The 18,678-nt window shown below is 38.3% G+C and overlaps 1 protein-coding gene across 1 annotated transcript in view; it reads right to left on the reverse strand.

Annotated features, from left to right (window-relative positions):
• Window positions 1–18,678, reverse strand: part of Trhde (thyrotropin releasing hormone degrading enzyme) — a 388,269-nt gene that overhangs the window by 291,168 nt on the left and 78,423 nt on the right. The window lies entirely within an intron of this gene.

Raw genomic sequence — 18,678 nt, forward strand, 5'->3', positions numbered from 1 at the left:
TGCTGGAGGAATATCAATACCAAATTTCAAACTCTACTACAAAGCCATAGTAATCAAAACAGCTTGGTACTGACACAAAAACAGACCTGAAGACCAATGGAATAGAACTGAAATCCAGAAATGAACCCACAGACCTATAGCCACTTAATCTTTGATAATAGAGCTAAAAAATAGAATGGAAGAAAGACAGGCTCTTCAGCAAATGGTAATGGCAAAGTTGGTTAAACACCTATATAAAACTAAAGCTAGAGGGGGGACCAAGATGGCGACGGGGCAGTAGGGAAACGCCACAGCTCTCTCCAACCAAAAAGAGAGTTCGAGTTCCAACGCTTAATCTCCCCAAGAGACCGACAACAACAAAAAGACGAACACTCAGAGAAAAACCAGAGGTGGAAAATAACAAAAAAGAAAGAGAGGAAAAGAAGAAATTCAGAACAGACAAGAGCGAAGACCCCTCCCCCAACCTTTACTGGCCGCGCAGCAGTGCGCCAAGCCACCGGCCAGCCGGCCCGGCGGGGGCTGCCGGAGACACAGAGACACAGGGGGCTGCTTGCAGATCACCAGGTACCAGATTGCAGAACAGCGGATCGCCAGGAACAGAGAAACCTACCAGCCGGGAGTCTCCACGAGGATCCCACCCCCACCCCTCACTCTCCACCGGAGCGGAGAGGCTCCATCCCGCCAAAGCCGCCCGGCACCAGCAGCGCGACAAAGGGACCTGTCGGCAGACCACCTGCCCAATCGGGATCGCAACGACCCGGCGGGGGCTGCCCAACCCAGCCCGCAATCACCCCAACTGAACTCGGATTGCAACAACAACTGACGACCTACAGGGTGAGTACCCCACAGGGGACAGTGAATCCATCAAGGGAGACCAGAGCTGGCGGGAATCCCCAGACCCTGACCTAGACTCCCTACCCCAACACCCGGACCACAGGACCCACTAAAACTGGGAACTGTTCGAGAGCTCCACCAGCCAGTGGAGCACACTCTGCTGGTCAGGCCAGAGCAAGAGCGCCCCTGGAAGGGAGCTTAAATGCCCAAGCAAGGAACAGCGCCCCTGGGTCAAGACTACCAACAGTAGAAGAAATTTGAACTGTGTCCTCCAGGCTGCATAACCTAGGTGGTATACACATTAGCACAGGCCTAACGAGCGCGCTCCAGGCTGGGGCCGGAACCAGGCCCGGGGACCGGTGCCTGAACAAAGCAAAAAGGGTCAGAAGTGGGGCTGTGGCTCAAATGGTAGGGTGCCAGCCTTGAGCTGAAGAGCTGAGGGACAGCACCCAAATCTAGAGTTCAAGCCCACAACCAGCCCAAAACAAACAAACAAAAACACATCAGGAGCCCATAGCAGACTCCAGTATTTGGGAGAGTGCATCCAGAGCATCTGATCTTCCCAAGAGCACCCGCAGGAGCAAACACAAGCAGTCTAGGCTGCTCAACCCTTCCAAAGGCGGGAATTGCCAGCAATCTACAGCAGAGAGCTGAGAATCCTAAGTAAGTCAGAATAGCAGTTGGAAATAGGCTCCCAACAGAATCCAGATCAGGCACAGACTCTCTCTACCAATACAGAATCAGCAACCAAGCAAAGACAGACACACCAAAACAAGATTGAAGAGCAGTCTCCTGAACCCCCATGCGAAAATCACAGAGAAAAATCACAAGGTTTACCACTACCCAGGACAGCAAGCTCACCTCAAAAGCCAGCAGCCACGCAGGGGAGAGCCCCAGTGGGAGCAAAGCAGGAATGGAAGACAAAAACTACATCCAAGGGTTGCTGGAGGCAATGACTCAAGAAATAAAGCGAGAAATGGATCAGAAATTGAAAGAGCACAAGGATGAACTATCAAAAGATATACAGGACATCAAACAAAAGTTGGATGCAAAAATAGAAGCTGCACAAACCTCAGTAAGAAGTGAGATAAACGCCAAATTAGAGGTAATGCATATTGATCTCACCTCATTGAGAGGTGAGATCAGTACTCTTACTGATCTCACCTCATTGAGAGGTGAGATCAGTACTCTGAGAACCAACATTGAATCCATAAAGGGATCCATTTCCACCATGCAAACCACAATAGAAGCCACGGTCAACAGAGTGAATGAAATGGAAGGTAGAGTGTCAGATACAGAAGACAGAATACACCAACTGGACCAAAAAGTGACAGATATGGAAAAATCACTCAAATTAAACCAAAGGGAAATTCAAGAGCAAGCAGATAATGCTAAAAAATTTAACCTTCGCATAATCGGAGTGGACGAAGGTGAGGAATTCCAGAGCAAGGGAATGCAACACCTATTTAACAAGATAGTCAATGAAAATTTTCCCCACCTCAAAAACGACCATCTTAACTACATCACAAAAGCTTATCGAACACCCAACAAGCAAGATCCCAGGAGAAACACTTCTAGACACATTATAGTAAAAATGATGGATCTGAATAATAAGGAAACAATCCTGCATGCAGCAAAAATGAAGAAGGAGCTATACTACAACGGGAAAAAAATTAGAATCACTGCAGATCTCTCCACACAAACAATGAATGCAAGAAAAGCCTGGGAAAGCACCATACGAGCCCTGAGAGCCAATAACTGCCAACCCAGACTGATATACCCGGCAAAGCTAGCATTCACATTCGATGGAGAACTGAAAACTTTTAATAGCAAAGAAAAACTAAATGAATACATAAACATTAAGCCAGCATTACAAAGAATTCTAAGAGGGGGGACACAACCTGAAGAAAGCAACCAGGAACTGGGACCTGCCCCAAACAGGCATTACTCAAACTGAGCAAGCACAGGAGGAAAGGAAAGAAGAAAAACTTAGGAAAACGGAATGGCAGGGACAACAATGCATCTCTCTCTACTTTCTCTTAATATAAATGGGCTGAATTCGCCAATTAAAAGAAAACGAACTGAGCACTGGATCAGAAAACAAGACCCATCCATCTGTTGCCTTCAGGAGACCCACCTCTCAGCCAAACATACAAACAAACTCAGAGTGAAGGGGTGGAAAAGGATCTACCAATCAAATTCCCCCAATAAGAAAGCAGGTGTAGCTATCCTGATATCTGACAAAATAAACTTTTCATTAAAATCAGTACAGAAAGACAAGGACGGACACTACATATTAATAAAGGGAACAATCCAAGAGGAGGATATAACCATCATCAACTTATATGCCCCAAATATCGGTGCACCCAGATATGTTAAACAAATGCTCTCAAACTTACAGAATAAAATAGATCCCAATACGATAATACTAGGAGACTTTAACACGCCACTCTCACCAAAGGACAGGTCTACCAACCAGAGGATTGGCAAAGAAGTACTGAATTAAGTGAGGCCATACTTCAAGCGGAATTAACTGACATCTACCGAGTATTTCACCCTAAAACAACACAGTACACATTCTTCTTAGCAGCTCATGGAACTTTCTCCAAAATAGACCATATCATAGTTCATGCAAGGAACTTAAGCAAATACAAAGGGATCAACATAATCCCCTGTATCCTATCTGACCAGAGTGGAATCAAGTTAGCTCTCAATAACAAAGCATACCGCAGAAATTTCTCTAATACATGGAAATTGAACAGCACACTCCTTAACAAGGCCTGGGTAACAGAAGAGATCAGAGAAGAACTAAAGCATTTCCTACAACTCAATGAAAATGAAAACACCTCACAAAGAAACTTGTGGGACACAGCAAAAGCAGTCCTGAGGGGCAAATTTATTGCCCTCAGTGCCCACATCAAGAGAATGGAGACAGACCAAGTAAATAATCTCATGTTGCAACTAAAACAGCTAGAAAAACAAGAAAAAATGGGACCTAAAGCTACTAGATGAAGCCAGATAACCAAATTGAGAGCAGAGATTAACCAATTAGAAAATCAGAAAACCATAACCAAAATAAACCAAACAAAAAGCTGGTTCTTTGAAAAAATAAACAAAATTGATGGCCCGTTGGCAAGATTAATTAAAAAAAGAAGAGAGGAAACCCATATTAATAGGATTAGGGATGCCACGGGAAACATCACAACACGTACCCAAGATATCCAAACAATTCTAACAGACTACTTTCAAAAGCTATACTCTCTAAAGGAAGAAAATCTGGCGGAAATGGATGCATTTTTAGAGAAATACAAGTTACCCAAACTGAGCAAAGAAGAAGTTAACCAATTAAATAAGCCAATATCCTATAATGAGATACAGGAAGCTATCAAAAGTCTTCCAACAAAAAAAAGCCCAGGACCAGATGGATTCACAGCAGAATTCTATAAGACCTTTAAAGAAGAACTAATACCCATACTCCTCAAGCTCTTCAGAGAAACAGAGAAGGAGGGAGCTATCCCAAACTCATTCTACGAAGCCAATATCACACTCATCCCCAAACCAGGCAAAGACCCAACCAAAAAGGAGAATTACAGGCCAATTTCCTTGATGAACACAGATGCAAAGATCCTTAACAAGATTCTAGCTAACAGAATCCAGAAACACATTAAAAAAAATAATACACTATGATCAGGTAGGCTTCATCCCAGAGACACGGGGATGGTTTAACATACGTAAGTCAATAAATGTAATCCAGCATATCAACAGAGCCAAGGTCAAGAATCACATGATTATCGCCACAGATGCAGAAAAGGCCTTTGATAAAATTCAACATTCATTCATGCTAAAAGCTCTGGAGAAAATAGGAATAGAAGGAACATTTCTAAAAACAATAAAAGCCATTTATGACAGACCAATAGCCAATATTATACTTAATGGGGAAAAGCTACAACCAATCCTCCTAAAAACAGGAACAAGGCAAGGATGCCCACTGTCTCCACTTCTCTTCAACATAGTCCTAGAACCCTTAGCCAGGGCAATAAGGCAAGAAAAAGACATTAAAGGGATCCGCATAGGGAAAGAAGAAGTTAAACTATCCCTTTTTGCAGACGACATGATACTATACCTCCACGATCCCAAAAACTCCATCCCCAAACTTTTAGAAATCATAAGTCACTTCGGCAAAATAGCAGGATACAAAATAAACCCACAAAAATCAGTTGCCTTCCTATACACTGATAACACACAGGAAGAGAGGGAAATAAAGGGAGCAACCCCATTCACAATAACCTCCCAAAAAATAAAATATTTAGGAATTAACCTAACCAAAGATGTAAAAGAACTATTTAATGAGAACTATAAAAAGTTAAAGAAAGAAATTGCAGAAGACACTAGGAAATGGAAAGACCTCCCATGCTCCTGGATAGGCCGACTTAATATAGTAAAGATGGTGATACTTCCAAAATTAATATACAAATTCAATGCAATTCCTATTAAAATCCCAATGACGTACATCACTGAAATACAGAAAACAGTCCAAAAATTTATATGGAACAACAAAAGACCTAGAATAGCCAAAACAATTCTAGGGGATAAAGACAATATGGGAGGGCTATCCATGCTGAACTTCAAACTCTACTACAGAGCTATAATAACAAAGACAGCATGGTACTGGCACAAAAACAGACCCAAAGACCAATGGAACAGAATAGAAGATCCAGATATAAATCCACAGGCCTACAGCCAGCTGATATTCGACAAAGGAGCCAAAGACATACAATGGAAGAAACACAGCCTCTTCAACCGCTGGTGCTGGGAAAACTGGGCAGCCACATGCAGAAAACTAAAAGTGGACCCCAGCCTATCACCATGCACCAACATCAACTCAAAATGGATTAAAGACCTTAACATTAAACCTGAATCTCTGAAACTACTGCAGGACAGAGTAGGAGAGACACTTGAACTAATAGGCACAGGAAGGAACTTCCTGAACAGAGTCCCAGGGTCACAACAAGTTGGAGAGAGACTCGACAAATGGGACTACCTTAAAATAAAAAGCTTCTGCACAGCTAAATCTATCGCAACTAAGCTAGAAAGACAACCAACTAATTGGGAAAAAATATTTACCAGCAATATATCAGACAAGGGGTTAACATCCTGTATATACAGGGAACTCAAGAAACTAATCCCTCCCAAACCTAACAAACCAATTACTAAATGGGCAAGGGAACTAAAGAGGGACTTCTCAAATGAAGAAATAAAAATGGCAAAGAAACACATGAGGAAATGTTCATCATCCCTGGTGGTGAAGGAAATGCAAATAAAGACAACCCAGAGATACCACCTTACCCCAGTCAGAATGTCCCACATCCACAAATCAGCCAACGACAAATGCTGGAGGGGATGTGGAGAAAGAGGACCCCTATTACACTGCTGGTGGGAATGTACACTTATACAACCACTTTGGAAAGCAGTCTGGAGGGTCCTTAGAAAGCTAAAGACTGACCTCCCTTACGACCCAGTCATACCACTTCTAGGCATCTACCCTGAACAACAGGAACCAATATACAAGGACACATGCACCTCCATGTTTATTGCAGCACTGTTCGCAATAGCTAGGATATGGAAACAACCTAGATGCCCCACCACAGATGAATGGATCCAAAAATTGTGGTATCTATACACAATGGAATATTATGCAGCCATTAGAAATGACAAAATAATGGCATTTGCAGGGAAATGGATGGAGCTAGAAGGAATCATGTTGAGCGAGGTAAGCCAAGAACGAAGAGACAAATGGTACATGGTCTCCCTGATAAGTGGATGCTAAATCCAAAAGGTTAGGTGATACGACAAAACTAACAGGACTTAAGAAACAAAGAACTCCCGCTCATCTGGTTGAACCACTACTAAATATCCCCATGCTGCTGATCACAAATATGGTATATAACATGTGAACACTGTTATATATTACAGACTGTGGTAGACAATTTGCTCCAGGGAAGTTAGAATGAACTTGTGACTTTGAAATTATGTAATCATTTAATCACAATCAAAAAAAAAAAAAAAAAAGAACCTCGGGGAAGGGAGGGAGGGAGGGGATGGTAGGGGAAAAACAATGGAGGGGGTAACAATGTTCAAGAGGAAGTGTACTCATTACCTCACTCATGTAACTGTAACCCTCTGTATAGTAGCTTTACAATAAAAAAAAAAAAAAAAAAAAACTAAAGCTAGATCCTTATATATCACCCTGCAACACAATCAACTCCAAATGGATCAAAGACCTTGAAGTCAAAGCAGGCACCCTGAAAATATTACAGGAAGGAATAGGAGAAACCCTAGGTCTCCTTGGCACAGGCTGAAATTTTCTTAATAGAGACCCAGAAGCACAAAAAAATCAAAGAAAGGTTGGACAAATGGGATTGCATGAAACTGCAGAGCTTCTGCATGGCAAAAGACATAGCTAGCAAGATCAATAGAAAGACCACGGATTGGGAGACGATCTTCACTAGCAACACAATGAGCATGGGTCTCATATCTAAAATATACTTAGAACTCAAATAATTAACTCCCAACAACAAATCCTCAAATAAACCACCGCCCAATGAAAAAGTGGGCTAAAGACTTAAAGAGAGTCTTCTCTGAAGAAGAAATAATAATGGCTAATAGACACATGAAGAAATGCTCAACTTCTCTAGCCATAAAAGAAATGGGAATCAAAACAATATTGAGATTCCACCTCATCCCAATTAGAATGGCTACAATTAAGAACTCTAATAACAACAGATGTTGGAGGGGATGTGGCCAAAAGGGAACCCTACTGCACTGTTGGTAAGAGTGTAAACTTGTTCAACCACTTTGGAAAGCAATATGGAGGGTCTTCAAAAGACCACACATAGAGCTTCCCTATGACCCAGCAATCCTAATTTTGGGCATTTACCAAAATGATCACAAACAAGGTCATACTAAAGCTACCAGCACAACTGTTTATCACAGGATTATTTACCATAGGTAAGATATGGAACCAACAAATTGCCCCTCAGTAGATAAATGTATCAAGAAAATGTGGCATATATATATGTATATGTATATATGTATATATATATATATACACATATATACATATACATATATATACATATATACATATATATGTATATATGTTTATATATGGAATTCTATGCCTCCATCAGAAATAATGACACTGCCCATTTGTTTGGAAATGGAAAGACTTGGAAAAACTTATATTAAGTGAAGAAAACCAACCTCAAATAAACGTAGGTCCCATGGTTTCCCTTATTTGTAATAACTAGTATATGTCTAGGACAAGTAGAAAAGGTCAAAAGCTATGTATATATGACCATATAAGATGATGCTAAGGGAAATGAACCCCAATATAGAGACACAAAAAGTTTTATCTTTCTTGTTGTAGTTTTTAATGTACTTATAATGTACTATGTGATTTTCTGTTTCTTTTATATTTCTCCACCCATGGTATAACCCCTGTTTATACTGTATTTGATTCTGGTGCCCTGCATCTTGTATATATATTTTTCTAATTTGGGGAGGGGAAGGGAAATAACAAAATGCTGAAATAAGGATACAGGCTGACCCATTGTAACAATGAGATATAGAAGACACTATGTTGAAAATTAACTTTACATCTTCAGCTTGGGTGGGGGGAAGGAGTTGGGGAGGTGGGGAAGGAAGGGATGGTAAGAGAAAAACAAAGGAGTGGGTAACAATGATTGATAGGAAATGTACTCCGTACCTTACTCATGTAACTATAACCCATCTATACAGTATCTTTATAATAAAAATATGTATTAAAATATAGTTAGTGTATTCAATGTATACTATACTATATAATTCTGTGACTATACCAAGATATCTTGTTACAAATAACACCTGTGGTACTTACAATTCCCCTCACCCTGCCATGCATGCAATAGTACTCTCTCTCTCTCTGGAACCTGATCAAATGCAAAACAGTGATGACCTCAGAATTAGCAAGCTTAATTGCTGTGAGAACTGAAAGCTTCCCTGTGAAATAGCCACACTGTGTACATGCCAGTTTAATACTAGAAGTGAGCTCTTCTCATCTTCCTGACCTCATCAACATTTGGTGTTATCATATGCTCACCTTTTTGCTGTTGTATTGTATTATTTTGTTTTGAATTTTATATAATTCAATAACTAATGACATTTGTATCTATATGCAAGTAATGGATATTAAATGCAGGTGTCCACTTATATCTAACTAGTTAAAAGAAAAGTATATACTAACTGCTTTGTGTCTCATTTGCCCTGTCTGTAAAGTAGGGTTAATCATAGTACTTTCAAAGAATTAATGATATAACATTTCTTACCAAGAATAAACTCTACTATGAATAAGGGCTTAATGAAAGTTACATGATCAGTATTGATTCATATTGATTGTTAACTTGACTGAATGGAGGGTCACCTAGGAGATTAGCCAATCACACTTCGGATTATATTCATGAGTATATATCCAGATAGAATTGACCCTTAGAGTAAAAAACACATTCCAAATATGGATGGCACCATCCAATAAGCTAGGAAATTAGATGGAGCCACGGTGATTAAAGGAGAAAGCCAGCTAAGGTGTGAAGGCTCAGCTCTTACCCATGGGTAGGTCTATTGCTGCTGTATCCCCTATGGACACCAGAATCTACCTTGTTCAGAATTTCAATGTGAATTTGTCCCAGTGATTCTAAAGGGAGGAGCTGCTAGTCCTTTCATTTTAGACTATGAACAGATAGACCCAAGTCCCCTTGTTCTGAGGCTTTCCAGATTCTTGGCCTGAGCAGTGACCAGATTCTCTTGCTCTCCAGCATGAAGATGGCCATTGTTGAACTATTCATACTTCACACAAGCCATTCCAATAGGTATAGGAGACATACACATAAGTGAATATTATGTACATACAACATATAATACATACATGAAGTGAATATTGTACACACATACACACATACACACACACACACACACACACACATATATATATGTTCCATTAAATCTGTTGTTCAAGGGAACCTTGGGGAGCATACGTAAGTACATGTATACATGTTACTTGGAATGCTGCAAGTATTGTTATCATTTACTAGAATTATTTACTATTCTTTTTTCAATCAAGTATTTGCTTCAATAAGTTGCCCATTATTTATTCTCCCACCCTTTTTCTTCTGTATTTTCTGTATATTATCTATTTAGGACAAGATTCTTCTATATTCTTGTTATCAAATCTTCACAATGTATTTAAATGAATAAGCAAATGTGTCTAGAGATTAAACATGCCAGTTTTATTTTACTGACTGAACTCCAACTGTTTACTCTTTCTGCTCACTGACTTACTGGGTCATTTTTTGTGAACGAAATTTTGAATCTCAATGTATTTTTAATCTGGTCAATAAATTTTAAATAAAATTTAATTTATATTCCATTTTTCTATGTCAACAACATGCAAAATGCTTAATAGAACAGGATAAAATATCCTAGATCTGCATTGGAAAAATTAAATAATTGCATTGAAGATTTTATAGGTTTTTGTAAAAAAAAAAAAAAAAAAGAAAAGAAAGCAGGAATATAGTACACAAGAGGTATGAATTATGTCAACTTGTCTCAGAGACAAGTACTTTGTCTCAATTTCAAGAGCATTATTCAACTAGAACAATCCTTAAAATGGGCTGCTAAAGCTGTATAATTTCCTGTGCTATTACAGAGAAACTATTTATCACTGCTAAAAGGCCACATTTAATAGAATTCTTAGTAATCATTTAGAGAAGCATGCAGGAGATCTTAGAAGACTTCATAATAAATCACTAATAATAAACATTTGATAAGAATAAATGTTCAAAAACAATCTATATATGCAACTCTAAAGTTTCTGAACATTTTCTCAACATAGAACTTTATAACATAGGACCTACTTTCTACTCAGTAGAGATAACTACATAGAAAGAGTATCATTACTAGATTGTATTTTAAGCTTTTATTCAAATGTATCATATGACAGAAGAAAAGTGTCTCTGACATGTTTTTTAAAGGTATAATTTCTGCAAAAATAAAAGCAAGGCCATTACAGCTAAACAGGAAATGGGAATGATGGCCACCCCCACCACTTCTGCGTGACACTCAGATCTCCCTCCAGATGCTGATTAAGTTTCTTTTCTTTTTCTTTTCTTTGTGGTTTTTTTCATGCAGAAAAGAGTTTATTGGGGGGTGGGGGGCCGGTGGGAAGCAAACTGCTGGCCTGCAGAAGATGGAGGCCGGCATGTGGAAACAGAGGGGAAGGAAAAAGAGAAAAAGGAAAGGGACTTGTGTTGAGCTAGATTATATAGGGAAAGGTGGGAGGCTGGGCCACAGTGCATGTGAAAGTGATCTCAGAGTCTGGGAGATCTCTCACTATTTTCTTTTCTTTCTTTCTTTTCTTTCTTTCTTTCTTTCTTTCTTTCTTTCTTTCTTTCTTTCTTTCTTTCTTTCTTTTTTTCTCTTTTTTCCTCCTTCCTTCCTTCCTTCCTTCCTTCCTTCCTTTCTTCCTTTCTTTCTTTCTTTCTTTCTTTCTTTCTTTCTTTCTTTCTTTCTTTCTTTCTTTCTTTCTTTCTTTCCTTCCTTCTTTCTTTCTTTCTTTGTCAGTCGTGGGGCTTGAATTCTGGGCCTGGGCACTATCCCCCAGCTCTTCAGCTCAAGGCTAAATCCCTACCACTTGAACCACGGCGCCACTTCCAGTTTTCTGAGTGGTTTATTGGAGATAAGAATCTCATGGCCTTTCCTGCCCAAGCTGCCTCTGAGCCATGATCCTCAGATCTCATCCTCCTGCAGTAGCTAAGATTACAGGCATGAGCCACCAGAGCCCTGCTCATTTATTTATTTTTAATTGCAAAGTGATCCAGACAGGATTTCATATATGGCATCTTGATTTTTTAAAAATCTTTCTTTATTAATAATAATTCTAAATAAGCTAGACAAATCTCTTTTTATTTTTATATTTATTTAAAATCAGTTTTGACACAGATCATTTTATTTAAAATGAGCCTACATAAAAAATATATCAGAAATATCAATACAGCTTTGTAACCAGCACCCAGATTAGCTGTCTCTTCTTTACTAGCATATTCTAAAGATGAAAAGCAGATGCATCATTAGTCATTGACGAATGTTTAGTAAATGTCTATTAAACTCTGAAGCTACAGTGATGAGCCAAAACTCACAAGAACCCTAGGGATTATGGTCAGCAGGGGAGACAAATATTGATTTTCAAATCACACAGATGTGAAATTACTGTGACAAACAGATTCATGGTCAATGTTTCTAAGAAAGTATAAATTAAGAAAACAAATCTAGGCTAGAAGGTCAGAGATAGTTTCCTTGAGCTAGTATCTGTAGGAAAGGTATGACTTAGTGTGGTAAGAGTTTCAGATGAGTCTGTACCTGTGGCTGGAAAGGCAGGGCTATAAGGAACTCAAGAGAAAGTTGATCAAGAGTGGTACCCAAATACACCTGGCTACATGTCTATCTGAAAGGCTTATTCTTCAATGCAACGGTAAGCTATTGATGGGTTTCTAAAAGGAAACTCCAATTTAGAGAATAAACTGGGGAGACAGCAAGACAAGAAACCAGTTATAAAGATGGCCCCATAGTCCAATTGAGACTAGTACCTTGGGCAGAAGGGGTCAGTGATAGAGATAAAGTGAGAGGCTAAATCAATAGAACAAGGTAGGAAACAAGAGATACAATGAAAATCTCTTTCATAATTTCACCATGGATTGTTCTAGGTATCACACTGCAGTCTCTATTTCAGCTGTCAGTTGGTCCCATCCTTGCAAGTTCAAAGGAAACTCCTCTCTTGCATCTGTCTGGACACCCAGGGAGACTTTTCCAAGTGTCTGTACAAGAAATAGCTTTCGAACCATTTGTAACAAAGAATACTTTTAGTTTAGATGTTCACTACACTACACTTCTGTAACATGGAAAAACTGACTTGACAGACCTACAGCTGATCCTTATTAATCCAGTAGGACATCGGTTATTTTTGTTGCACTTAAAATGTGCTTCTTTGGCACATCTGATTATTACTTGTAGGATGCTTACTTCCCAAGGTTTCATTCTTTTCTAAGGATTTGTTCCACTCTAGCAATTATTTTATCTGTAAAACCTCTCGAAATTTACAAAATTCTCCAATTTTACCCCCCTTTGGTTCTTCCATTCATTTCACATAATATACATTTTTAAGTTTTTGCTATGGTTTTTATATTCAAGCTCAGTCAATTGCATGCTAATGGTTAATATTACTTGGTTATTTCGACTTGGATTCCTTTACAATAAACCCTCATAGTAGCACTGATGAAGTAGAACCAGCCATCTTAGCCATCTTCTGGAGTTCTCGGACTATTCATCAGCACAGGACAGAATTGGTTTAAAATGTGGCCTTTGGTATCAACTTGATACTCTGCTACTTGATAATCCACTATCCATTGGTCTTGGGACAAGCCATTTATCCCATATAAGCCTACATTTCCTCTGAAAAGAAGACTTTAATTTCTTAAGTTTACCTAACATAACATATTGATACATCATATTCATACAAGTGTTTGCAGCCAAGAGATGTGTAGAAGCTATGCCTGTTTTCCCACAGGCATAACCATCTGCAAAAGAGGAAAGATGTTAAACAGGAAAACTGTGCCAATCATCTCCCAGTTCCTATCATATTATAAGACACAAAGCTGATTAAGGCATAGAGTAATTTTACGCACACACACACAATTTCAAAATGTTAAACAAAATTGAGGAGTGAGAAGATGGTGTAAAGAAACATTACTGAAGGAAGCAGGTTAAATAAAGAAATAAATGGTAGTTCCAAGGAAAAGTACAAGGGAGCCAGGCTCCACTGGTTCACACCTATAATCCTAGATATGCAGGATGCTGAAATCGAAGGATCACAGTTCAAATCCAGCCTGGGAAGGAAAGTCTGTGAGATTTTTATCCCCAGGTTTGGAGGCATTGCTCAGTTGAGAGAGTGCTATCCAATGAGTGAAAGCATCAGCTACCAAGTTCAGGTCCTGGTCTCAGAAGTACAAAGGAAGAAAGCAAAGAAACAGAGACAGACAGAAAGGGAGGGAGGGAGAAGGAAGGAAGGAAGGTAGGTAGGAAGGAGGAAAGAAGGACGTTCATATCACTATTTAACCACAATAAAAGTTGGAAGTACAGCTGTGGCTCAAGTGTTGGAGGGCTGACTTTCAGCAAAGAACTAATAAACAGTGCTTAGATACTGAGTTCAAGACCCATTATTGGTAAGTGTGTGGACCTACATGCTCATGCAAGTGCATGTGCACGCATACACACACATACAGAGTGAATGGAATATGAAAATCATTATACAAAACTATGGATTCTGTCAAGACAAAAGGATGGCAGCATGCACCTGATTCCAGGATCTCAGTCTTCTTATGAACATGTACATCTATGTTAGAACACTAACTAACAACATATAAGACATGAAGGACAAATGATTTCCTGTGACAAATGAGACAACTAAGTCTCAAAGAAGTCTCACAGATAGTCATATATCTAGGAAAGAGCAAGGCAAACACAAGCTAGCCAGGTTTTCTCAGTTGAAAGTCTATGCTTTTTACTACACCAAAATCTATCCTAAGCCACATAGCTTGGCCTGCTTTGATGAGAATTGCTTAGACAATTAGTTGCAGTCACAAGCCATCATCTTCAAATAAATAGATTTTATTAGGCCTCAGTATAAAGTAAGCAAGGACTACTCCTCAGAACACTGAAAGGTTATTTATCTATAAGTCAAAAGACCCAGGGAGACCAAAAATCACACCAATTACTTCTTAAGGAAACCTTAAAACAGAGAAAAACAGAAGAAAGAAAACCCAAAACACGTCCACATCCCTTGTTTCTCAGGCATCAAAGTCACTCTAATAACACTGCTGCTGATACTCTTTTAAAGATTTCCAATGTTTTGAAATTTTAAAAACATGAAGAGTACCTATTTGTTGAAAAAGGGCAATAAAATAAAGTCAGGCAAATTAAAAATAAAACTGCATTCCCGGGATGATTCAGAATATTTGTATAAGCGAATGAATTTCTGATATATATGGCTAGCAATTTTAGGAATATAAAGACATTCACAGGAAAAAATTGCATAAATGCATGCCTAGCTAAATTCAGCTTTATGTATGAGAAGTTATAACTGCGGTATAAAATCCATAGCAGAAATGAAACTGGATTACATCACTGATGATTGCTAATATTAATGGACCAGAGGGGACTCTGTTCCCTGAAGCTAGAAATATGTCAGAGGGGAAAGACACACAATTCAGCTTGAAAAAGCAAAATCCATTAACCATGAAATAGGGAAACAAAAAAAAAATCAAACTTTCCATATACCATATCTTACTGGAAAAAAAAAATCTATTAGTGAAAAAGACTTCTACTAAGTTAAATGTTCTCAATTCAAGACAAATACAAAGATAAAATTTTTTAAGTCAAAAATTATAGTTGTTATTTTGATCATATGTATTCATCAAAAAATGTTAGACAAGAAATGTACTCATTATCTTTCTTATGTACTGTAACCTGTCTGACATCACCCTTACAATAAAATACAATATAATTATTTTTAAAAAATCCAAAGTCCTCTGAGTTCAGAGATCTCAAAAGAATGCAGGCTGGAATACACTTGAATGTGACTTAATTTTTAATAATAATTATTATAAATCTGATGTGAAATGTTCCAAGCTTTTTGCTACTATTATGAAACTTCCCCCAAACAACATCTAATCTGGAGAGGAAAACACAAATAAGAGAGATTTGACTCCCTTGGTATATTTATATTTGCTAAGATTTATACTAATTCTTAAAATAATCTCTCTGGAACATTTCACACAAACACAAAAAGAAAAGAAATAAGGATGCCTTGAGTTAATTAGATAGTTACTCAAATAGTAAAAGTCCCTGATGTAAAAGATCAAGGCCACTGTCAGGGATCAAAGTGATTAACTGTCTCACCAATGGTGAAGGGCAGTACAGAAGAGACAAGTGGTTAACATGCACACTTTGAAAATTAAACCAGCACACTGAGCCTTAAATGGGATTAAAGAAATGAATTCCAAAATGACTGACACATACCCATGCATTAAAAAATTTCTAAGAATGTAAAAATTTTAAATGTTGATATTATAGCAAAATAACCATGTTAGATAATATACATGTTAAATAGCTTAATTTAGCCACTGTGTATGTATGAAAACATCAGGATGTACACCACCAGCATACACGGTTTTTCTTGCCAATTAAAATAATTGTTTTAAAGTTTAACTACATCAGGTGTACATTTTTGCTCATAAAAGAATTAAGCATATGTGTAAGTGGTATTTCCAAGACAGCCTCAGTGATTTTTTTGCCCACTGGTATTCATGTCACCTCCTTTTGCATGTGAGTTGAGCTGAATGACAACTTTTTTCCAATGGATTCTCTACAGCAAGAAATAGCATGTCAATTCTAAGACTTCATTCTCTTTCTTGCATTGGACCTTCATTTTCTAAGTTGCTCAGTCTCTTGAAGCCACTTGCAATGCTATAAGTTGCCTATGGAAATAGAACTTAATGCCAGCAAAGAATGGAAGAATTTAGTTAAGGGAGGAAGATGGGAAGGGATGGGAAGGGAAACAAAGGAGGAGGTAACAATGCTTGATAAGAAATGCACTCATTACCTTGCCCATGTAATTGTAACCCCTCTGTATGGTATTTTCACAATAAAAAAAATTAAAGTGTTAAAAAAAATCTAAAGTAATTGAGTCTGGCCAATACCATGTGAGTAAGTTATAGTGAGTCCTCACCCAAGGAATTGAGAGCTTTGAAATTACATCAGTACATATGAAAATCTTAATTACAACCTCTTAAGAAATTCAGAGTCCAGGGACCAAGATAAACACTGTTCAGATTGCTGACTGGACCACATTTATTAAACTGTGAGATAATAATGGTTTGAAATAACTTTTACACTGTAAGAGACAACAGACAATATTCAACCAAAGTGTCTTCCTAATTAATAAATCTCAACTATTTATAAACATATTCGTATTTTTCGAATGGGAAGATTCTTATCTGTGCTCCAGCTCTTGTCACCTCAGCATCTCACACTGACGCTTGTCTCTGCTCCCAGTCTCTGCTCTGAATCTAATTGTTTTAAATTTCTGAGAAAGTTGTATGATTAAATCCTAATCTCCAAATTTTACCTGAAAATAAAGTTAGCATATCTGTAATTAGTTAAGGTGAAATCATACTGGGGTAGGGGGAGCCTCTACCCCAATATGACCAATGTACCTACAAAAACAGTTGATTTGGACAGGATGTGTTTACTTGGTGTCATGTGAGACAGAAGTTATACAACCACAAACCAAGCAACTGCCAGAAACTAGGTAAGAGATCCCTTAGTACCCCATAGGATGCATTGTCTTTCTAACATCTTGATCTAGGACATCAAACCTCCAAAATTGGGAGACAAGAAGTTCTGATGTTTAGGAGACTAAATCGACAGTATTTTGTTACAGTATCGCTAGTATACTAATACACTTCTACAAGATTTCTAAGAGAAATCATTTTGGACCTACGAATCTCATACCATCACACCTATCCAATCATTCAACAAATGAAAATCTTTTACGCACCACACTGGTATGTTTGATGCTGGATATTTAGCAGTAAACAAGAAATACCACTCTGGCACATAACATACTAGAATATAGAGTTCCTTTGTGCTTTAAGAAAAGGGTCATCTCCAGGTAGACAAATTGTAAAACAGCACCTTTCAAAGAGGATTAATTATTATAAAGATGCTCAAAATCAGATGACAAAATCACTTAGGACAAAACTTTCACCGGGGAAGTCAAGATCGCTGGCTGTATCTGGGCAAAAATGTATATGCTGGATTTCTGTTTACATGTTCACTTTCTCAGCTAGCTACTCCTATGAGGAGACAACTTGTGGTTATTAATGACAGACCTCTGTTGATCCCTTAAAAACCTGAATTCCATCATGGTTCCTTTGTTGACACAACCCAGCAAAGAATATCCCATATTTGCGGCTCCATGATGTTCTCACCAACTCATAATCCTATGTTCTAACATCTGGACTGTAATTTGCTGCCGATGATTCATAAAAGAGAGCTCATGATGGTCTCTTGTGTGACCCACAGCAGCAGAACAGAATGACAGAAATTTCCAGCCGCATCCCAACCAAATCACTCCAAGTCTGAAATTTCTCTTCTGAGTGGCTTTCTTTCCCCTTGAAAAATAAATACAGATTTTGCATTCTATTCTGTGTTGTGTTCCTCCTTGTTTTAATTGAAAATTATAGATTTTTCCCCTCAGACATGAGTAAAATTGATGCTAAATCAAGATGCGTTAAGCTTATATAATACCTTCATTCAACTAAAGCAACATGTGTCATTCTTTAAGAAATGCAGAAGGCAGCCTTTGAGGTTCTCTGTGATCTGGCCTCAGAGCTACCCTCTGATATGGGGAAACAAAGCATCTACAACCAGCTTTGTGCTTTGAAGGACGTTTGCTTGTTTTCTTTCAACAAGTAATAAGAAATCCTCAAGGCCAAGAAAGTGTACCTTTGCTACCAAACCTTACCAAAGCCTGTTAGAAAGTATTCTGGATAGCTAGGAATTGGAATCCCTGACTAAACTATCAAGACAGTGATACTTCCCCCTATGAGTTCACACACACACACAAATCTATTGTCAAATCTTCAGAACCTGGAGTCTAAACACGGCCATATGAAAAAATAAATTACATAAATA

The sequence above is a fragment of the Dipodomys spectabilis genome, unplaced genomic scaffold (genome assembly GCF_019054845.1).
Source record: "Dipodomys spectabilis isolate Male_0828 unplaced genomic scaffold, ASM1905484v1 ptg000234l, whole genome shotgun sequence".
Lineage (NCBI taxonomy): Eukaryota > Metazoa > Chordata > Mammalia > Rodentia > Heteromyidae > Dipodomys > Dipodomys spectabilis.